Genomic DNA, 23295 nt, shown 5'->3' with positions numbered 1-23295 from the left:
CAAGCCAAGCATCCAAGTCCATAACCCTCAAACCCCATGCTACCCGATGGCATCCAGCTTGTCCTTATTCACGTTTGCAGCCTATTGGGGTAAATTGGGACTCTCTAAAACATGTAAAATCAACCCTCAACCCTATCCTAATCATGGCAGCCCCTTTATATCATATTAAACCTGATTTTGGATGAAAATACAAGCTTTAAAATTGACATATGCCACAAAAACGAAAATTGTTTCATGATGCACTTGTTTTTCATGCAAATTCAATTAAATAAAATACTATGGTGTGAATGATGAGTAAAAGGAGAATATGGCGAATATCCGTTGACGAAGCGAAGAACGGCGACGAGAAACCTTGGGTGAATTTTCCTTCAATTTCAAAACTTCCCTTTTGCTTGTTTTGGTGTGTGCCGTGAGATAGGTGGAGTTGGGAGAGAATATTTTTCAGAAAATAAAAGTGGCCGATTGTTTTGTGTGCAAGGTTTAGGGTTTTAGGTGTTTTAATCTCAAATAAACTCTAATTAAGTTACTAACTAGGCTTTAGGCCTATCAAGCCACAATTAAGCCCATTAGTCTTTTAATTAAAATTAAATAAAATATATTAGTAAAGTTTTGGTAAAAAGTTTATGAATTAAATAGCCGGGTTGCCAAAAAGTTCGCATTTTAGTTGAAAAGCCAACACCGATAAAATTTACGTCCCGGCGTATAAAATCACCTCTAAACCCCCTATTTTCAAAAATATGAAAAACCATCAACTTTATTTTAATAATTAAAAATAATTATTTAACAAAAACATTTTACATTTACAGCCCTCGGTCCCCAGTCCTCGATCGTCACTTGAACATTCCTTAAAAATACCATTTTAATGCAACCATGTAGAAAAATATATTTTAAACATGTAAAAATGCACCACATAATTAATTAATGCAATTAAATTATTTAATTAAAATACAAGAGAATTTAATAATCGCATGCACATGGTTTGCGTGGACCTTAAAATTTTCGGGGCGTTACAAAAAGAAAGGGGATTCAGAAGGAGGGAACGGGAGAAGCTTCAGGAAAGTAACAGAAAATCCTTACGCCTTTATATTTCGATCCGTCCGTCTGATTTTGAATCCGACTTCAGTACCGGGTTGCTATCGACGAGAGCTTCAACTGGACGTAAGTTTTGTTACGTTTTATTATGTTTTGAAATTATGATGTTGGAGGAATTGAATATGATTCATATATGATGTTCTTGACATGTTAGACATCGTATAATCGAAACCGGATTGAAGAACAGATACCGTATGAAATTGTTATGATTTTCAGAGTTGATTTGACTGAGATTGATACCAGATTTGTATCGTTATCGGTTATGAGTTGTGGGAATTGATATCTATTGATTTGTATTGCTGGGTATATTGAGATTGTGCAGTTATGCCATTGAAACAGAATTTGATTAGTTCTGATTATATCCAGTATTGATTGAGTGGGGTATTGATATTGTATTCCTCGTTATTGTCATTGCCATATTGAGTAATTACAGATTGAATTCAAGACTTCGAAAGATTCAGATTGACAGAAAGAAAGGTATAAATCAATGTTGATTCGGGATTGCAAAACTCGAGTTAGATTTGACTTGAGTTTTCCAAAATCACATACTGAATGATTATTGCATTGATATTTGCAATTCTTGATATTGACATGCTTAGTCTATTGATCTATAGTAAAGCATGAGTTAGAGTTGGGCAGATCCACCTAGTCTTTGGCGGAACCGCCAAGTCACTGGACTTTTGGATATATATCGATATACTGAGGAGAAGACCGACTCCTATTGCAGATCTTCGATATAGACAGCCAAAGTCTGGGACTAAGAACGTACCACCATCTAGCTGGGGTAAAGTAGATGGGAGAACGTTGCGTTCTTATTCAGATCGGGATCCCTAGATTAGAAATGAGTCGAGTCTGAGATGACGAGTCTAGAGTTGATTTACAGTTTTATATCGATACATGTCTTTCAGATTTGATACATGCTATTGATATGTGTTTCATGCTTTTATATATATGTTTTTATATGACTGCATGTTTACATTATTTATACTGGGATTGTATTTCTCACCGGAGTTATCCGGCTGTTGTCTTGTTTGTATGTGTGCAGGACAACAAGTGGGGCAGGATCAGGATCAGGAAGAGGATGAGAGATTACGATTAGCGTGGAGATCCGGACTTAGAGTAGATTGATTTTCAGTACCTGATGTAGTAACTGAACTTGAGTGTGAGATAAATAATGTTGTACAAGACTTGTACTTTTATATTGACATGTATATCAGAATGTTTATATTACGTTTCCGCATTTGCATTTTAAGAAAAAAAAATTTATGTCCCACATTTCTTAATTGTTATATTGATTCTTAATAATGATTAAGAAGACGAATTAGGTTCGGGTCCCCACAGCATATTTTCATGTAGTATAGCCTATAGAGTGGCGTTTCCACCAATGCTAGCTGGAGTACATAATGTGTTCAACATCTCGATGCTGCGAAAGTACATGTCGAACCCTTCGCATGTATTAAATTATGAACCTCTACAATTAACTCTAAATATGTCATACGAGGAACGACCTACACAAATCCTAGGTAGACAAGAAAGAAGACCCGGAAACAAAGTCATATCAATGGTCAAAGTCGAATGACTAAATCACTCGAAGGAAGAAGCTACTTGGGAAACTGAGAGGGACATGAGGAGTCGCTAAAAGATATGTTGCATGCTTGGTTTAAAAGAAAAATGATTTCTATATCATGAATTTTTATAAGTTATGAAAATTTGAAAATTTGAATGAGGTGAAATAATTGTAACTAAAACAAAAATGTATACGTATATGATGAAATGAAAAATGTATATGATGAAAGGAAAATTGTTTAAGTTTATGTATGTTCATGAAAAGCTAATTCAAGTAAAATTATTTTCACTATTGCATGTGGATGTATATGTATTACTTGTTATCATGGTTAAGGTTTGCGGAGTCAATAGACTCACTAGGTGTGATTGATGCAGGTGAGCATGATGTTGATGTTAGTGAGGAACTTGATGGTTGATCTTGTTGGACTGAAGGTGCACACAACCCGAGGACCAGCACTAGTTTTTCCGCATTTACGTTTATGACTTATGCTAATGATTTACGTACTTTTAAGATTTTATGATTTATAATATTTTTGAGAGGTTTTTGAGAGGATGTTAGAGTTAATTTTATTTTTGAAAAAACGTTAAATTTAGATTTGGTTGACGATTTACGATTTTATGCTTTGAATTACTTTCTTTGGGATTTTTTGATAATAGTTGGTTGGTTTATTTTTAAATGGTGTAAAATATTCATATTTTAAATGCTTAGTATTTCGGCCGAATGAAAAAGTAAAAAATTTAATATGTTTTAAAGAAAAACGAGTAGTGGACGTTTAATGAGATTTTTACATTTTACCGTAAATTTTTACTTTTAACATGTTATCAGCACGATACTCGATACTCGAAGGATCTCCATATTTTTACAAACTACAAAACACAAGAAAAATGTAACAATATTCAAAAGTAAGAATATTTATTTGACTGTTTATTTATTTTTATTGTATATATATTTAATATATAATATCATGTTATTATATAAAAGGTGAAACGTCTATCCTTTTTATTGCTTTAAAAGTACTAGAAATTTTTTTTTAAACACGGCCATGGACATTTACCTCATGAAAATATTTTTATAAAATATTTACCCTTTTAATGTAAAACATCATCCATCTAACATTTTTAAAACCAAGTGCAATAATCATAAAATGAAATCGTCGCATGTTTTACCAAACCTAAAAAGCAATAAGTTTGAAAAGTATAGCCCATACTAAACCTCTCAAAAATCTCTCAAAAGCATAAATAAATAGTCTTAAATTCTTTATCATAAATCATGATTCGTAAATCGTAAATGCGGAAAAAGTAGAAGCGCTGGTCTGAGGGTTGTGTGCGCCTTCAGTCCAGTCAAATCATCCGTCAAGCCCACCCTCAACCTCACCTGCATCTATCACATCTAGTGAGTCTAAAGACTCAACACACCATAATCTTGGCAACAAGTAATACGTAATACAAGTCAACATATAACAGTAAAAAATACTTGTACTTAAAATATCGTTTTAACGAAGATGCATAAACTTCAAACATGAACATTTTCGTAAACCTTTTTATGATACATGAACTTTAAATAGAAACATTTTCATAATGATGCATCAACCTTAAGCATAAACATTTTCATGACATTCATCACATAAACCTTAACATTTTCCTTTCTTTTTCCTCAACATGACATAACATAAAACCTTTTTCATGATCATAAACAATTTTTCCTTTTTCCTTTTCCTTTGTTGAATTCAGATCGTTAATTGTGACTTTCCTTGAACCTCAAAATTCGATGGATCCATCTACATGAAACCGCAGTACTGGGCGGCAGGGGACACCAGCAACACTCTCACCGGTCAACTGGGCCCTGGCCTATCCTCTTTCGAACAGAACACGATCGTCGGGGCTCCCTCTGGGGCCTTTTCCCCTCACGATATTCCATTTTTACCGTTACCACATACCGTTACCTCATATTCGTAATAATGAAAATACGATCGTCGGCTCCCATTGGGACCGTCACCCTCACGATATCTCCAACATTATCGAATTAGTCACAATTACTTCACTTCCTTCAACATTTTAGATTCACATCAATTTATAAAATCATGCATAACATAACATTTTGTTTTTGAAGCCAAGCATGCAACATGTCTTTTAAATGTCAACCTTAAATCGTAAAAATTCATGGACATTTAAAAATCATAATTTAATCATGAACGTTTCATAAATATTTAAGAACAATAATAATATCAATAAAACAGCATTTAGAGCACTGCCAGGACGTTTACTAATTTTTAGGTGTAAAAAGACCGTTTTACCCCTGGACGTAAAATTCGTCGAATTTGAATTTTTCTTGAACTCATTGACTCTCACATGTCCCAAATAATTATTTAAGCCTAAATTAATTTTTCCATAATTTTATTTAGCTAAATATTAAACTTTTTCATTTATCTTTAATTAATTGTTTTGACGGTGTTTTAATCCCGAAAAATCCCAAAATTTAATATAAAATTCCTAAATTCAAAATTTAGTCTTTTTATATTATTTTAGCCCTTATGAACAACGACCCAACCCCCGTGATCCGTTTTTCAATTTTTATTAGTTAGAAACCCTCCTATGACCCTAAAATTCGACCTCGAGCCAAATTCCGATTTTCACGAGTCACCCCAGAGCTAAGTTGATCCAAACCCTGACCAACACACTAGAGTACCCTACTGGACCCAAGGATCCCACGGAAACCACCCCCAAGAAGAAAAACGAAGCCTCTACTCTCCTAACCTAAGCTGGCCGAGAATTGCAAATTGAAAAGGACTCTTGTTCTAGCTTCCAGGACCCCACCAACGAACCCAACCACTGAACCACCCCATTGAGCCCTGAATTAAGACCCTAAGGACTCTACTTGACCCAGCCCAGGCCCACTGGACCGAGCCCACAAGCCTGCAACAAGCACAGAACCTGCGCGTTCCCTCCTTGGCTTCTCTCGGGTAGGAGTCCTTGCTGTCAAGGACTCCTCCCAGCCCCTTAGCTCGAGTCCTAGCTTGTCTAGGACGCTCTTCCTGACCCATGACAGCCCCTGGCCGAGCCCTGGCCCAAGCCAAGGCCAAGCCAACACCTTTTTCATGGAACCCGATCACCCCTAACCCCATGACAGCAACTTCGGTTCCAGTTTGTTTTGCTTGTTTCTGTCGTGAGTTTGGTGAATTGTGTGAGACTTTAATTCAGATAAAATCTTTGCTTAAACATAACTTGACATCATGGCAGCCCCTTAACATGCTAAGAGCAAGTTATTTGAATCAAAAGTCATCTTTCCTCATGTATACATGCAATATACCGAAAATTCTGAAAATAAATTCATGTTCTTCATGCATATAATAATTCGAACAATAATATGATATGATGGATGAGAAAAGGAGATGTATGGCGTGCCTTTGCGTTATATACGCACAAAAAACCGTTGACGACGAAGAACGGGACGGAACCTAGGCTATCTTCTCCTTGAACCCCTTCGAATTTTTCTTCCCAAAGTGTGTTTGTGTGTGAGCCGTGAATTTGAGTGTTTTAGGGAAGAGTTTTCTGAATTCCAAAGTGGGTGGCCGTAAGTTTTAGGTTTTGTGTTGCAAGGTGTAGGTTTTTAATATTTTAAATACTAATTAAGTACAAACTAGGCTTTAGGCCTATCAAGCCTCTAAATTAGGCCCATTAGTCTTAATTATTATTAAATAAAATTTTAGCAAAGTTTTTGTTTAAATAAATTTGTGAATTTATTAGTCGGGTCGCCAAAAAACTCGCATTTTTTTGTTGAAAAACCAACACCGATAAAAATTATGTCCCGGCGTATAAAATCACCTCCAAACCCCTTATTTTAAAAATATGAAAAAGCATCACCCATATTTTAAATAATTAAAAACAATTAACCAATAAAAATATTTTCTATTTTTCAGCCCTCGATCGCAACTCGAATAACCTTTAAAAATACAATTTAATGCAACCATGTTGAAAAATATGCAATTAAAACATTTAATTAAAATACAAGAGAATTTAATAATTGCATGCATGTGGTTTGCGTGGACCTTTAAATTTTCGGGGTGTTACAATCTTCCCCCCTTAAATTGAATTTCGTCCTCGAAATTTGCTTATCCTTAATAACCCAAAGTTTAGACTTAGTTCTAGCATCCCAAAAATCTACGCTTCCGATGCGCTACTCTGATAAAACTTAAATTCTAAATGTCCTTATGTTTCCTTGGTCCCAATTAAATTTTTCCTTCTAAATCCTTATTTTGCAATTCGCAACATAAAACGACCGATAATAACTTAATGATGTTACTATTATAACCTCGAATTTCAACTTCTCTTACAATTCCCAAGATAAAAATATGGATGACCACGCCTATCGTATATTACTTTTCTTATTTTATACCCAAAATATTCATCAACTTAACAAATTTCAATCTTAAAATCCCAAACGCATCCGCTAACGCTTAGATTTTCAAGCACAATATCGATTCAATATTAAAAATCCTTGATTAACATTCCTTATCGCATTATAGCCAAAATATTCCAAGGTTCTGAATATTGTTAAAAGTCTAAATCATCAAAATTCTTACCATATAACACATTCAATTCGCACTTATTGCTAAACTAGTCCTCAAATTCCTTAATATTTGCAAAATAAATTCTTACTTTCCTCAAAAATCATCCTAATTGGTTCTTAATTTCGAAAATCCTACGATCAACCCATAAGTTCTTGACATTCTTAATTTCCTGCTACGAGTTTCCCATAACATAATTTTTGATAATTTTAAACTTTTTTACCCAAAAATCAATTCTCATAATCAATCTTACTTTTCATCCAAACTTAAAATCTCAATTTATACATTTTCTTACTCCCAACTCATTGCAAATCCTCGATTAATTAATACTTATGAGTAATTTCCAAAAATCAATTCGACTAGTAACCACAAATCATAAATATTTTCTTAGAAAATCTACGTGTCCCAAAAGCATTCATAATATTAACGATTAACTTATAGCCCAAAAACCCAAAAATCAACATAGTTCAACTCCACCACGAAGCCAACATGCGTTGAAATCAAATAATTTCTTATTTCATATCGTATCACGTATAAAAATTCTAAAGTATATAAATCATATATCCTCATAAAGCAATTAAACATGTGACGTGAACATATAATTCATATAATTATGCAGGTAACAACATATAGATCATATAAATCATGTAAACTTACAACTTTGGGGCTTGACGACTGATCTTCCCGGCGCTGATGGTGGCACAACCCTTTACAGGACCTTTGCTCTGATACGAAACATCTACCCTTTTTATTGCTTTAAAAGTACTGGAAATTTTTTTTTAAAACACGGCAATGTACATTTACTGAAACGTCTGCCCTTTTTATTGCTTTAAAAGTACTAGAATTTTTTTTATAAACACTCAATTTTCGGCCTTACACATAAACCTCATGAAAATATTTTTATAAAATATTTTTATAAAATATTTTACCCTTTAAAATAAAACATCATCCAACTAGCATTTTAAAAAGTGAAATAGTCATAAAATGAAATCGTCAACTGTTTTACCCAACCTAAATAAAGCAATAAGTTTGAAAAGTATAGCCCATACTAAACCTCTCAAAAATCCCTCAAAAAGCATAAATAAATAGTCTTAAAATCTTTAACATAAACCATAAGTCATAATCGTAAATGCGGAAAAATAGAAGCACTGGTCCTCAGGGTTGTGTGCACCGTCAGTCCAGTCAAATCACCCGTCAAGACCTCCCTCAAACTCACCTGCATCCATTAAACCTAGTGAGTCTAAAGACTCAACACATCATAATCTTTATAACAAATAATACGTAATACAGTCAACATATAACAGTGAAAAATACTTGTACTTAAAATATCGTTTTCATGAAGATGCATAAACTTCAAACATGAACATTTTCGTAAACCTTTTATGATACATGAACTTTAAATAGAAACATTTTCAAAATGATGCATCAACTTTAAGCATAAACATTTTTATGACATGCATCACATAGACCTTAACATTTTCCTTTTTTTTTCCTCAACATGACATGACATAAAACATTTTTCATGATCATAAACATTTTTCCTTTACATTTGTTGAATTCAGATCGTTAATTGTGACTTTCCTGACATGACATGAACATGAAAAATCGATGGATCCATCTACATGAAACCGCAGTACTGGGCGGCGGGGGACACCAGAAACACTCTCACCGGTCAACTGGGCCCTGGCCTATCCTGATCGAATAGAAATATGATCGTCGGGGTTCCCTCGGGGGCCTTTTCCCATAAATGGGTTCCCTCTGGGGCCTTTTCCCCTCACGATATTCCCATTCTTACCGTTACCACAAAACCGTTACCACATATTCGTAATGATGAAAATACGATCGTCAGGCTCCCACTGGGACCGTCACCCTCACGACATCTCCAACATTAACGAATTAGTCACAATTACTTCACTTCCTTCAACATTTACATTCTCATCACTTTATAAAAATCATGCATAACATAACATTTTTGTTTTTGAAACCAAGCCTGCAACATGTCTTTTAAATGTATTCCTTAAATCATAAAAATCCCATAGACATTTAAAAATCATAATTTAATCATGAACATTTCATAAACATTTAAAAATAATCATAATATCATAAAAATAGCATTTAGAGCACTGCCATGACGTTTACTAATTTTTAGGTATAAAAAGACCGTTTGACCCCTGGACGTAAATTCTAATGTTTTTGACATTTTCTTAATTTCATTGACTCTAACATGTCCCAAATAATTATTTAAGTTTACAAGCATTTTCTCATATTTTTATTTAGCTTAAATCGAGTACTTTTAAATTAATCTTTAAATGTGACGTATTAATGCGTTTTAATCCCGAATTAAACCATACCTTAATATAAAATTCTTAAATTTAAAACTTAGACTTTTAATAATTATTTGAGCTTAAATATAATTTTCCATAATTTTATAAAGCATAAAACTAGGCTTTCCAATTAATTCTTTAATTGGCGTTTCGTGCAGCGATTAAATCTCGGATAAATCCAAAACTTGTTATTTTGATCCCAAATTTTAAACATAGCATTTTTAGTATTTATTCTACCCTTAGGAACCATGAACCACACCCGTGGACCCATGGTTCTATTTTTTGTTCTAAAATTAGAAATATTGACACCTAATCGAAACCACCGAGCCATCTCCCAATTTACTCGAGCCACGCCCGAGCTACCTTGAGCCAAAACCTAGCCAACCCACCTAAGGACCCTCCTGACTAAGCCCAGCCCGTGAAACCAGCCCTGGCCCGCTCAAAATCCTCCTGAACAGAAGGCCCATTTGCATGTGTGTGTGCGTGTAGGGTGCTCTTTATGTATTGGGTTCCCTAGTTGCCTAGGACTCTACCATCCATCTAACCACCGACCACCCATGACCCTAACCTTCCCTGGAGCACGTCCAGACCAAGCCCAGACCAACCGAAGCCCCTAAACCCGAGCTGCGAACTCCTGAAGCTTTGACAGCAACCTCCTGCTATACCTTGCTGCCATTGCACCTTCCTCACGTTTTCTGATGCTAGGCCTCTACCCATCGAGCCACCCCTTGAACCAGTCCATCAAGCACCCTCCTAGGACACTAAGGACCTAACCTAGCCCAGCCCAGACCCCCTGGCCGAGCCCCTCTCTTCCCTGCACCACAGCAACAACCTGCGCTTTTCCTTGTGCTTCTCGGGTGGCTAGGACTCCTCCCCAGCCCTCCTGACTCGAGTCCTAGCGTGGCTAGGACTCTTCCCTCGACTGAACCAACCCCTGAAAGAGCCCTAGACCAAGCCATGAACCTCCAGCCCCCTACCACAAGGAACACGATCTCCCCATGTGCATGACAGAACCTTTTCCTAAATCAGCTTACTATGTTTGTTTTCCCAGCGTGAACGGTGGTGTTCTAGGGCTTTAACTTATGTAAAAACATACTTTGATCATAACCTAGTCACGGTAGCCTCTATAGAACACAATAAACATGATTTTTGGCTCAAAACTCAAAAGCTTAATGCATGTAGGTGCAATAATACGAAAATAAACATGAGAACTTGGTGCTTTTCATGCATACGTAATTAAAAATAATAATACGATGTGATAGACGAGAAAAGGAGATATATGGCGTGTCTTTCGCGTTTTATACGCACGAAAAACCGTTGACGACGAAGAACGGGACGAAAACCTTTGGCTTGTTTTCCTTAGCAACCTTCGAAAAACCCCTTTGAAATTGTGAGTGTGTGTGCCGTGCAGTTTGAGTGGTTGGGAGAGAATTTTCTGAATCTCAAATTGAGTGGCCGTGTGATTGATTTGCAAAAGTGAAGAGTTTTGGTGATTAAAAGTTTTAAATAGTTAATTAACTTGCTAACTAGGCTTAGGCCTATTAAGCCATTAAATTAAGTCCATTAGTCTAATTAGGATTTAAATAAAATATTAACAAAGTTTTTGTTTAATAAAATTTGTGACTTTATTAGCCGGGTTGCCACAAAGCTCGTATTTTTGTTGAAAATTCCAAAATCGATAAAATTTACGTCCCGGCGTATAAAATCTCTTCAAAACCCTTTATTTTAAAAAATAATAAAAAGCATCACCCTTATTTTAAATAATTAAAAACAATTAACCAATAAAAACAATTTCTACTTTTCAGCCCTCGGTCTCCGTTCCTCGATCGCAACTCGAATAACCTTTAAAAATATATTTTAATGGAATCATGTAGAAGAATATATTTTAAACATGAAAATATGCACAACATAATTAATTCATGCAATTAAAACATTTAATTAAAATACATGAGAATTTAATAATTCAAATGCATGTGGTTTGCGTGGATCTTTAAATTTTCGAGGCGTTACATTTACCACATGAAAATATTTTTATAAAATATTTTACCCTTTTAATGTAAAACATCATCCATCTAACATTTTTAAAACCAAGTGCAATAATTATAAAATGAAATCGTCGTATGTTTTACCAAACCTAAAAAGCAATAAGTTTGAAAAGTATAGCTCATACTAAACCTCTCAAAAATCTCTCAAAAGCATAAATAAATAGTCTTAAAGTCTTTATCATAAATCATGATTCGTAAATCGTAAATGCGGAAAAAGTAGAAGCGCTGGTCTTCGGGTTGTGTGCGCCTTCAGTCCAGTCAAATCATCCTGTCAAGCCCACCCTCAACCTCACCTGCATCCATCACATCTAGTGAGTCTAAAGACTCAACACACCATAATCTTGGTAACAAGTAATACGTAATACAGTCAACATATAATAGTGAAAAATACTTGTACTTAAAATATCGTTTTAATGAAGATGCATAAACTTCAAACATGAACATTTTCGTAAACCTTTTTATGATACATGAACTTTAAATAGAAACATTTTCATAATGATGCATCAACCTTAAGCATAAACATTTTCATGACATGCATCACATAAACCTTAACATTTTCCTTTCTTTTTCCTCAACATGACTATAACATAAAACATTTTTCATGATCATAAACATTTTTCCTTTTTCCTTTTCCTTTGTTGAATTCAGATCGTTAATTGTGACTTTCCTTGAACCTCAAAATTCGATGGTCCATCTACATGATACCGCAGTACTGGACGGCGGGGTACACCAGCAACACTCTCACCGGTCAACTAGGCCCTAGGCCTATCCTCTTTCGAACAGAATACGATCGTCGGGGCTCCCTCTGGGGCCTTTTCCCATAAATGGGCTCCCTCTGGGGCCTTTTCCCTTCACGATATTCCATTCTTACCGTTACCACATACCGTTACCTCATACCATTACCACATACCGTTACCCCATATTCGTAATAATGGAAATACGATCGTCGGGCTTCCACTGGGACCGTCACCCTCAAGATATCTCCAACATTATCGAAATAGTCACAATTACTTCACTTCCTTCAACGTTTTTCATTCACATCACTTTATAAAATCATGCATAACATAACATTTTGTTTTTGAAGCCAAGCATGCAACATTTCTTTTAAATGTCAACCTTATATCGTAAAAATTCATGGACATTTAAAAATCAGTAATTTAATCATGAACATTTCATAAATATTTAAGAACAATCATAATATCAATAAAACAGCATTTCGGGCACTGCCAGGACGTTTACTAATTTTTAGGTGTAAAAAGACCGTTTTACCTCTGGACGTAAAATTCGTCGAATTTGACTTTTTCTTGAACTCATTGACTCTCACATGTCCCAAATAATTATTTAAGCCTAAATTAATTTTCCCATAATTTTATTTAGCTTAAATATTAAAATTTTTCATTTATCTTTAATTAATTGTTTCGACTGTGTTTTAATCCCGAAAAATCCCAAACTTTAATATAAAATTCCTAAATTCAAAATTTAATCTTTTTATATTATTTTAACCCTTATGAACCACGACCCGAACCCCGTGAGCTGTTTTTCAATTTTTATTAGTTAGAAACCCTCCTATGACCCTAAACTTCGACCCCGAGCCAACTTCCGATTTTCACGAGTCACCCCCGAGCTAAGTTGATCCAAACCCTGACCAACACACTAGAGTACCCTACTGGACCAAGGAAATCCCAGGGAAACCACCCCAAAAAGAAAAATGAAGCCCCCACTCTCCTAACCTAAGCTGGCCGAGAATTGCAAATTGACAAGGACTCTTGTTCTAGCTTCCAGGACCCCACCAACGAACCCAACCATTGAACCACCCCATTGAGCCCTGACTTAAGACCCTAAGGACTCGACTTGACCCAGCCCAGGCCCCCTGGACCGAGCCCACAAGCCTGCAACAAGCACAGAACCTGCGCGTTCCCTCCTTGGCTTCTCTCGGGTAGGAGTCCTTGCTGTCAAGGACTCCTCCCAACCCCTTAGCTCGAGTCCTAGCATGTGTAGGACTCTCGCCCTGACCCATGACAGCCCCTGGCTGAGCCCTGGCCCAAGCCAAGGCCAAGCCAACACCTTTTTCATGGAACCCGATCACCCCTAACCCCATGACAGCAACTTCGGTTCCAGTTTGTTTTGCTTGTTTCTGTCGTGAGTTTGGTGAATTGTGTGAGACTCTAATTCACATAAAATCTTTGCTTAAACATAACTTGACATCATAGCAGCCCCTTAACATGCTAAGAACAAGTTATTTGAATCAAAAGTCATCTTTCCTCATGTATACATGCAATATACCGAAGATTCTGAAAATAAATTCATGTTTTCATGCATACAATAATTCGAACAATAATATGATATGATGGATGAGAAAAGGTGATGTATGGCGTGCCTTTACGTTATATACGCATGAAAAACCGTTGACGACGAAGAACGGGACGGAACCTAGGCTATCTTCTCCTTGAACCCCTTCGAATTTTTCTTCCCAAAGTGTGTTTGTGTGTGAGCCGTGAATTTGAGTGTTTTAGGGGAGAGTTTTCTGAACTCCAAAGTGGGTGGCCGTAAGTTTTAGGTTTTGTGTTGCAAGGTGTAGGTTTTTAATATTTTAAATACTAATTAACTACTAACTAGGCTTTAGGCCCTATCAAGCCGCTAAATTAGACCCATTAGTCTTAATTAGTAATAAATAAAATATTAGCAAAGTTTTTGTTTAAATAAATTTGTGAATTTATTAGCCGAGTCGCCAAAAATCTTGCATTTTTTTGTTGAAAAACCAACACCGATAAAAATTACGTCCCGGCGTATAAAATCACCTCCAAATCCCTTATTTTCAAAAATATGAAAAAGCATCACCCATATTTTAAATAATTAAAAACAATTAACCAATAAAAACATTTTCTATTTTTCATCCATCGGTCTCCGTTCCTCGGTCGCAACTCGAATAATCTTTAAAAATACATTTTAATGCAATCATATAGAAAAATATGCAATTAAAAAATTTAATTAAAATACAAGAGAATTTAATAATTGCATGCATGTGGTTTGCGTGGACCTTTAAATTTTCGGGGCGTTACAAAAGGAGTCTATAACACATCATTATAATAACGTGGTGTGATTATATTATTACACTTCTTATATAATTTTATTGTGTTACTTTTTATTTATTGTATAAAAATATTTGAATAATATCATGTTATTATATAAAAAAGTCTATTACATCTCATTATAATAATGTGATGTGATTATTTCACTGTTTATATATTTTTATTGTGTTATATAATAATTATATATACATATGTATAATGTCACAGTATTATATAAAAGGAGTTCATGATACCTCATTATAATATTGTGCTGTGATATAAATAATTATTTAAACATGATTAACATGATATATATCATATTATTACTATAAAATTTACTATATACATACATTTATTTTTTTAAGATTTTTTAACGGTCATAAACAATCATAAACAGCTAGTTTTTACCCTATAAATATGATTTTACAAACACGTTCAATCACTCCAAACTTACTCTTCCTCCCTCAAAATTTTCGAATAAGAAGAAGATGATTCTTTCAAGGTTATTTTGCATAATTATTTTGGTTAATATATTCATTAGTCTTGTATTTATCGGAGAATATCCGCCTTATGTTTTTTCTTTATTTTTAATAATTCTTGTACTTATAATTATCCGTTACTTTTTATTGTCAGATTAATAGATTTAGAACTTAAATAATAAAATGCATTGTTATTTTTCTAGTATTACCATGTCAAATTTGGCAAAACTCGATTTTTTTGCTCTCGACATTACGGGAAAAAATTATATGTCATGGACTCTCGATGTAGAAATGCATCTTGAGTCATTGGGTCTAAGTGAGACCATTAAAGAAAATGGTATCTCATCATCACAAAAAAAAACAAAAGCTATAATATTTTTGGGTCGACATCTTGATGAAGGATTAAAATATGAATATCTCATTAAAAAGATATCATGGTTTTATGGAAAATATTAAAAGAAATATTTGAACATATAAGAGAAGTTATACTTCCGACCGCCGTGATGAATGAAATATGTTATGATTCCAAGATTTTAAGAAATTCATTGATTACAGTTCAGCGATGTATCGAATAATCTCACAATTAAAATTTTGTGGACATGAGGTTATGGAATCGGAAATGATTGAAAAAACATTTTTCATTTTTCACATATCAAATATAACTCTACAACAACAATATAGAATGCGTTGATTTGCGAGATATTCTGAACTTATCGCATGTCTTCTTGTGGTGGAAAAGAACTAATGAGCTGCTAATGAGAAAATTATCAGTCCCAACCTATTAGATCAACATCATTTTCAGAAGTAAATGTTGTAAGTAAAAATGAATTTAAACCTGGAAACCAAAATCAAAGTCAAAGACAAGGTTTTGGTCGAGGTCGAAATCGAGGTCGTGGTCGTGGACGTGGACGTGGAAGTGGTCGTGGTCATGGTTGTGGCTATGGTTTTGAAAACAATCGAGATAGTTACTTCTATAACTCATCTCAAAAGGGCGTCACGAACCACCCACTAAAAAGACATCATGAGAACATGAGTGTTAATGAAAATCACTCAAAACGATATGAAAGTTCTTGTTTTAGATGCGATACTCCAGGACATTGGTCTCGTATTTGTCGAGCCCCCGTGCACCTTTGTAAGATCTATAAAGAATCAATAAAGGGAAAAGAAAAAGAGACGAACTTCACTGAACACAGTGGCCGTTTGAGTGATTCAACTCATTTTGATGCTGCAGATTTTCTGAATGATTTCTCTGAAAATGATCAATATATTGGTGGAATTTAAATGTAAAATATTTTATTTTTCATGTGTTCATATGCTAATTTTTATTGTATAATTATGATATGTCTTATATTTTTCAATAAATTACATATGTATTATCAGTAATTTTTTTCATTGCATAATGTTTTTTGAAGTTCGAATATGAAAACTGCTATCAACAAATCTAAATAAGAAACTAATCTCATGGAAGTTTGCATACCTGATAGTAGGTACAACGCACACTATTCTCCGAGATAAAAAGATATTTCTTGGAACTAAAACCAACAAAACCAATAGTGAATACAATATCATGTCCTGTAAACTTGATTAAAGATTGTGGTAAAGCAAATTTTTTGTTACCTAATGGTACAAAATTTCTAATAAATGATGTTTTGTACTAGCCACAATCAAAAAAGGATTTGTTGAGTTTTAATAACATGTATTCACATGGGTATGATACTCAGACAATAAATGAAGGAAAATAAGAAATATATGTGTTTTACCACATATAAATCAGGAAAAATATGTAGTTGAAAAACTACAATGCTTCATACTGGATTGTATTATACACATATAAGTCCAATTGAATCAAACATGGTAGTTGATAATTCTTCAATATTAATCAATTGGCATGATCGATTAGGACATCCTAGTTTAACATGATGCGAAAAATTATAGAAAATACACATGGTCATCCGCTGAAAGACCAGAAGATCTATCAAAATTATAAGTTTCAATGCAAAACAAGTTCTCTTGGAAAACTTATTATAATACCATCACCTAGCTAAAATCCAAACTGAATCACCCATGTTTCTTGAACGTATTCAGGGTGATTATTTGTGGGCCAATTCATCCACTATATGGACCATTTAGATATTTTATAGTATTGATCTATGTCTTTAGCAGATGGTCACATGTATGTTTATTATCAACTCAGAATGTGGCATATGCAAGAATACTTGCTCAAATAATAAAATTGCGGAATCAATTTCTTGATCATTCAATCAAGAAAATCAGACTTGATAATACTGGTGAATTTACTTCCCAGACTTTCCATGATTATTGTATGTCAATAGGAATCACTGTTGAGCATTTTGTTACTCATGTACATACACAAAATGGATTAGCTGAATCATTGATTAAATGTCTACAACTAATTGCTAGACCAATGATTATGAAACAAATCTCCCTGTTTCTATATGGGGACATGCAATTTTACGTGTTGTTGCATTAATTCGCATCAGACCAAGTGGATATCATAAATGCTTCCCATTGCAACTTGCCTTTGGTAAAGAAACAAACATTTTTCGTCTAAGAATTTTTAGATATATGGTATGCGTGCCTATTGCTCCTCCTCAACAAACAAAAATGGGACCTCAAAGACAGATCGGAATTTATGTTGGTTATGATAGCCCATCAATAATTCGATATCTTTAACCTCAGACATGCGACGTGTTTACAGCACGTTTTGCTGATTATCATTTTAATGAGGAAATCTTCTCAATGTTAGGAGGAGAAAAGAAACATATCGGAAAGGAAATTACATGGTATACATCATCATTGTTATATTTGGATCCAAGAACTAAACAATGTGAAAAGGATGTACAACAATTTGTCCACTTGCAAAGAATAACAAATCAAATACCAGATGCATTTTCACACACAAAAAAGGTAACTAAATCATATATAAATCTTGTAAATGCCCTTGTTCGAATTGAAATTCCAAAGAAATAAATTGAAGACACTCATGATGTCATTAAACGCTTGAAGCATGGAAGACCAATCGATTCCAAGGATAATAATTCTCAAAAAATAAAAAGCATAGAGAAACACGATGAAAACAAAATAGAGAATGATATTCCGGCAGAAATACATGATGAAGAAATGTTCTGTTAGAACCACAAACTGATGAGAATCGTGAAATATCTATCAATTATATTAATATTGGAAAAATATGGAACCGAAAATATAAAAAGAAATTGATGAGATATTTTCTTACAATGTGGCATTTGACATCATAAATGACAATGAAGATGAATGATCGTTTGTTGGGCACCTTGAGATGCTTCAAACAAAATATTCTCCAAGAGCTGCAATAGCTCGTGTTCTAAGAATGTTAACACCGATGAATTAAATCGAGTTTGGTTTTAATACCAAGCGGAAGAAACTCGAAGTAATCATTCATGAAGAAAGCTGTTATATTTGAAAGCACTTTAACTTATGTAAAACTGAATAACTGAAAAGCATAGGGTCAGTTCTCGGATGTATCATTTCAGTTATGGTAAGAACTGAACTGATAACACCTTAAACTGATTAAATCAGTTTGAAAACAATAGTTAATCAGTTAAGTACACAAGATATGTTTATGGATATTCGGAGACTTCAACTGCTCCTACGTCATCCCTTATTCCACCTCGGGTAGGATCCACTAGAAGACTTTGATCTATACAATACTTTGTACAAACCCACTCAGCTTAGGACTTACACTACTGCATAATCTGAACTTGTAGAGCCCAAACTCAGTACACGTAAAACCCATACATTTAATTAAATTGTTAAATCATTTATTTAAATTTAAAAGGATTTTAGAGATGAATGATTTATTCAAATGCATTATTTTAAATTAATTTTTGTTTTGTGATGCACGTTAAAATGTTTTCTTGAGTTTCATGTTTCAGGCGATTATTCGATGCGGGATCGAGGAAAGGAGACCGACGACGATTTTGGCAATTTTAAAATGTCGTATTTTATTTTAAGTCAAGAAGTGTCATTTTAAATGATTTATTTAGTTTCTAGCATTTTTAAAGCCTAATTTTGATTATTAAGTGATTTTATGAGTTTTTAAACTTTTAAAGATGTGTCACTTGTGCATTTTATTTCAAATTAGAGGTGTTAAAAAAGCTAGTATTAGATTAGTATTATTTTATTATTATTTACTCATGCATGATTATCCCCTAATTAGGCAATTAATATTAATTAAGCACAATTTTGTCCCATTATTAATTATTTACTCATGCATGATTATCCCCTAATTAGCCAATTAATTATTAATTAAGATAAATTAATTCCCCTAATTACCTACAAACACACGCACGCACACATTATCACCCACACACAATTCTCCCTTCCATTTCATTTCATTTTTTAAGAGAAAAGCTTAGGGTTCTAGTGTACCAGCAGTCGTCCCCTTCTCTTCAAATTTTCCAGCAATTCTCGTTGAGTTTTCTTCAAGAAAAATCGTGCCATGTTCGTCCCGGATCAACCCTCGCATCCTTCCCGCTTCGATGTCGTCGTTTCGGTAACGTTAAATATCAAAAGGCATGTATATTCTTTCGTTTCTGCATCGATCTTGTCATAGTAAATATTTTGATGTTTATTGTATGAAAAACATTTGAATGTTATGCCAAAGTTTGAGCAAAAATGGTTGGAACGATTTTGAAATGTTTTTGGATCTCAAAACTCAAAGTTTGCTGTCTTTTTCAAAACTTGACTTTTTGGTCGATTTTCTGGAAAAACATTCACCATATAAAACGTAGTACTTTTTGATACTTTCGATTTGACAGTAAATTCGTAATTTTTTGATAAGAACTGAGTGAGTTATGATCGTTTTCGTGAGACTGCTTAAACTGCACTTTTCTGAAAATGCGCTATTTTAATGTGTTCTTGAAGTTTTGGTTGCAGGCTTCGTTGGGATCTCCTGAATCCTTGCTGCTGTTGTTAGGGCAGCATGTCCAGAATGTTCCAACGAAGCCCTCGACGTTTTTAAGTCTGTTCGACGTGCAAAAGAAAATATTTTAAGTTTTTTAGGTATGCTAAATGTCTTGTGACCAAATTATGAACGGGTTTGGAAGTCGGTGAACGTGGTCGAGGACCTCTCCACCCCAGTAAAGCATGACCGGGTTTAGATCAAGATTGGAAAGCGGTAAAGTATGACCAGGGACTAATCAACCCGTTAAATTATGAACGGGGATCTCATGTATGTGGCAGTGGATCTTCCCTGTCAGCCCAGTATTGTTGTTTAGTCTGATCAGGCGTATTTATGTATGGGTCACTTGCTTTGAAACATATCTCTACGCAAAATGATGTTATGTATGCTCAAGTAAGTATGATGTAAGTATGTTTAAGAAAAGTTTTATGATGATGGCACTTCTACGTTTATGCTACTACGTTCAAGTTTCAAGTATGTTTATGCTACTACGTTCAAGTTTCAAGTATGTTTATGCTATTACGTTCAGGTTTCAAGTATGTAAGCCCTACTTTAAAGATGCATGTGGTTTTATTATGTAGTACTTGCTATCTCCAGTTTATACATGTTGAGTCTTTAGATTCACTAGACTTGATCGATGCAGGTGAGGATGATTTTGAGGAGTCGAGGGGTGCGAACCAGTGAGCTGGCTTGGACTCAGTGGGAGGCTAAATCCGAGGACCGCCCAATGTTTTTAAGATTTCACGCACGACAAATTTTATTACTCTGATTTTATGTTTTGGATTACGAGGTTTAAACAAGTGTTTTAGCAAACTCTATTTACGATATTTTTATTGCAATAATTTTTGATGAACAGTTTATTTTAAATCGTAATTTGAGAGTTTATTTCTTACGTAAGAAAATTTTTATCTTTCCACAAATTTTAAAGTAGTTAAAAAAGTACGGTACGTTACAGTTGGTAATAGAGCGGTGTTCTTGTAAAGGGTTATGCCTACTGCCGGTTGCGAGAAGCTCACGAAGTCACACCTCGAGTCTGTAAGTTTTAAAATTCTTTTATGTAGTAAGCATCAAGTTATTATTTCAGCATGTGCATGTTTTAAGTTCGATTTACGTGCATCTTAAGATATTGATATATGTACATGCATGTTGGGTTTACGTGTTGGGTAAACATTGGAACAATATGCCTCCTAGATGTAGGATTGTGCGTGGAACAGGCAATGAGGGTAGAGAGCCTCAGGATGGGGAGAGGACCACTCCTCCTCATCCACCGCCAGACATGCAGGCTCAGATGCTTGCAGGAATGACTCGGTTCTTTGCACAGTTTGCGGGGAACAATGCTGCAGTGGATGCTGGGGAGAGACCCAAACCGGAGGCAGTCTACGAGAGGTTTAGGAGGATGGATCCGAAGGAGTTCTCGGGGATTACTGATCCGATGATAGCAGAAGGATGGATTAAGTCCATCTATGGATCTGCAGGATGCAAACAGAGTTAGGTGTGCCACCTTTTGTTGACTGGAGACGCCAGGCTTTGGTGGGAAAGTGCATCAGTGTTAGTGAACTTGCAAACACTGACATGGAATGGATTCAAAGAAGTTTTCTACTCCAAGTACTTCACTAAGGAAGTATGCTCCAGATTGACTAGGGAGTTCATGTCGCTGCGACAGGGAGACAGCAGCATGGCAGACTTCGTCAGGAAGTTTGAGAGAGGGTGTCACTTTCCCCTAATTGCTAACGATTCTCGGGAGAATCTGAGTCATTTTATGGATGGTTTGCGGCCGATCTTGCGCCGTGATGTCATGGTTGCTGGTCCTACAACTTATACAGTTGCCGTGTCGAGAGCTTTGGCGGCAGGGCAGGACCAGAGGGACATTGAGGTCGATAGGCATGGAAAGAGGCCTATCAGACATTTTGTCTTGCGGAATCTTTGTAAGTCATTAAGAAACTTAAGATTAAGTGGATATGAGTACTGGAATTAGGTTATCTAAGACCACTTGAGTTGTGCAAGTTTTAATTTCAAGTTTATGAATTAGGTGATCATACGGGGATATTGGGTGAAATAAAAACAAAAGAGAAGTCGTTGTATTCAACATAGGTTACTAAAGGTCGAATATTAAGATTTTTTTTATCGAGTAAGAAATCTAAAAATCTTTACATGAGGATTCTAGAATTATGTGGGTTATAAGTGAAGTTGATTTATTAGAATTAGTCCATCATTAACAGGGGGAAACTTATTAAGCTTTATACGTTCGAATGAATTAAGTATTGAGGATATGTCAAAGTGTGACATTCGTTCCAATGAGGAAGGTTTAAGTGTCTTAGGCCTCAACCATAATGTAATTGGGAAGGAAATAGTTTAAGCATGTGTTTAATGCTAGGAAGGTTTTATTATCTAAGCAGAATATCGATATTGTATATTTTGGGGTTTTATTGATTAATGTTACTCAAAATTTAAGATTAGCAACAATCTTTATTTGGGATGTACTTGTAAATAGCTAAATTACGTAAGTTTGGTGTTGTAAGGTAAAGATTCGATTCAAGGATCGTAGGTCAATATTATTACGGGGTTAAGATAAGGTTTAACTTTTGAGTGTAGTACCAAGGATAAAAGTTGATCAATAACTTTTGGTGCTAAAATTTCTTAGGTTAAACTGCATAAATGCTAATATAATAGATCGATGAACATTACGGGTATAGTATAAGAAAATTAAGATACGATAAGTTTGAATCTCCATTTCTAATATTGGGAATTGTGAAAAAAGTCAAAATTCGAGGTCATAGTAAAGTAAAAATATGACAGCCATCAGGACTAGATATGGGCATTACGAGTTCTTAGTGATGCCGTTTAGACTGACAAATGCTCCAGCGATTTTATGGACCTCATGAACTGAGTACTTCATCCCTACCTAGATCAGTTCGTCATAGTGTTCATTGACGACATTCTAATATACTCGAAGAGCCATGAGAAGCACAATCAGCATTGGGGTACAGTTTTGCAGGTCTTGTAGAGTCGCAAGTTGTTTGCAAAATTCAGTAAGTGTGAATTCTGGTTGGAGAATGTAGCGTTTTTGGTTCATATAATATCTAGCATTGATATTGACGTGGATCCAGCGAAGGTAGCAGCAGTTAAGGAATGGGTTGAACCGAAGAATGCGTCAGAGATTCGTAGTTTCCTAGGCCTAGCAGGCTACTACAGA

The sequence above is a fragment of the Primulina tabacum genome, chromosome 7 (genome assembly GCF_025594145.1).
Source record: "Primulina tabacum isolate GXHZ01 chromosome 7, ASM2559414v2, whole genome shotgun sequence".
NCBI lineage: Eukaryota > Viridiplantae > Streptophyta > Magnoliopsida > Lamiales > Gesneriaceae > Primulina > Primulina tabacum.
The sequence above is the reverse complement of the archived record's forward strand: the minus strand, read 5'-3'. Positions refer to the sequence as shown.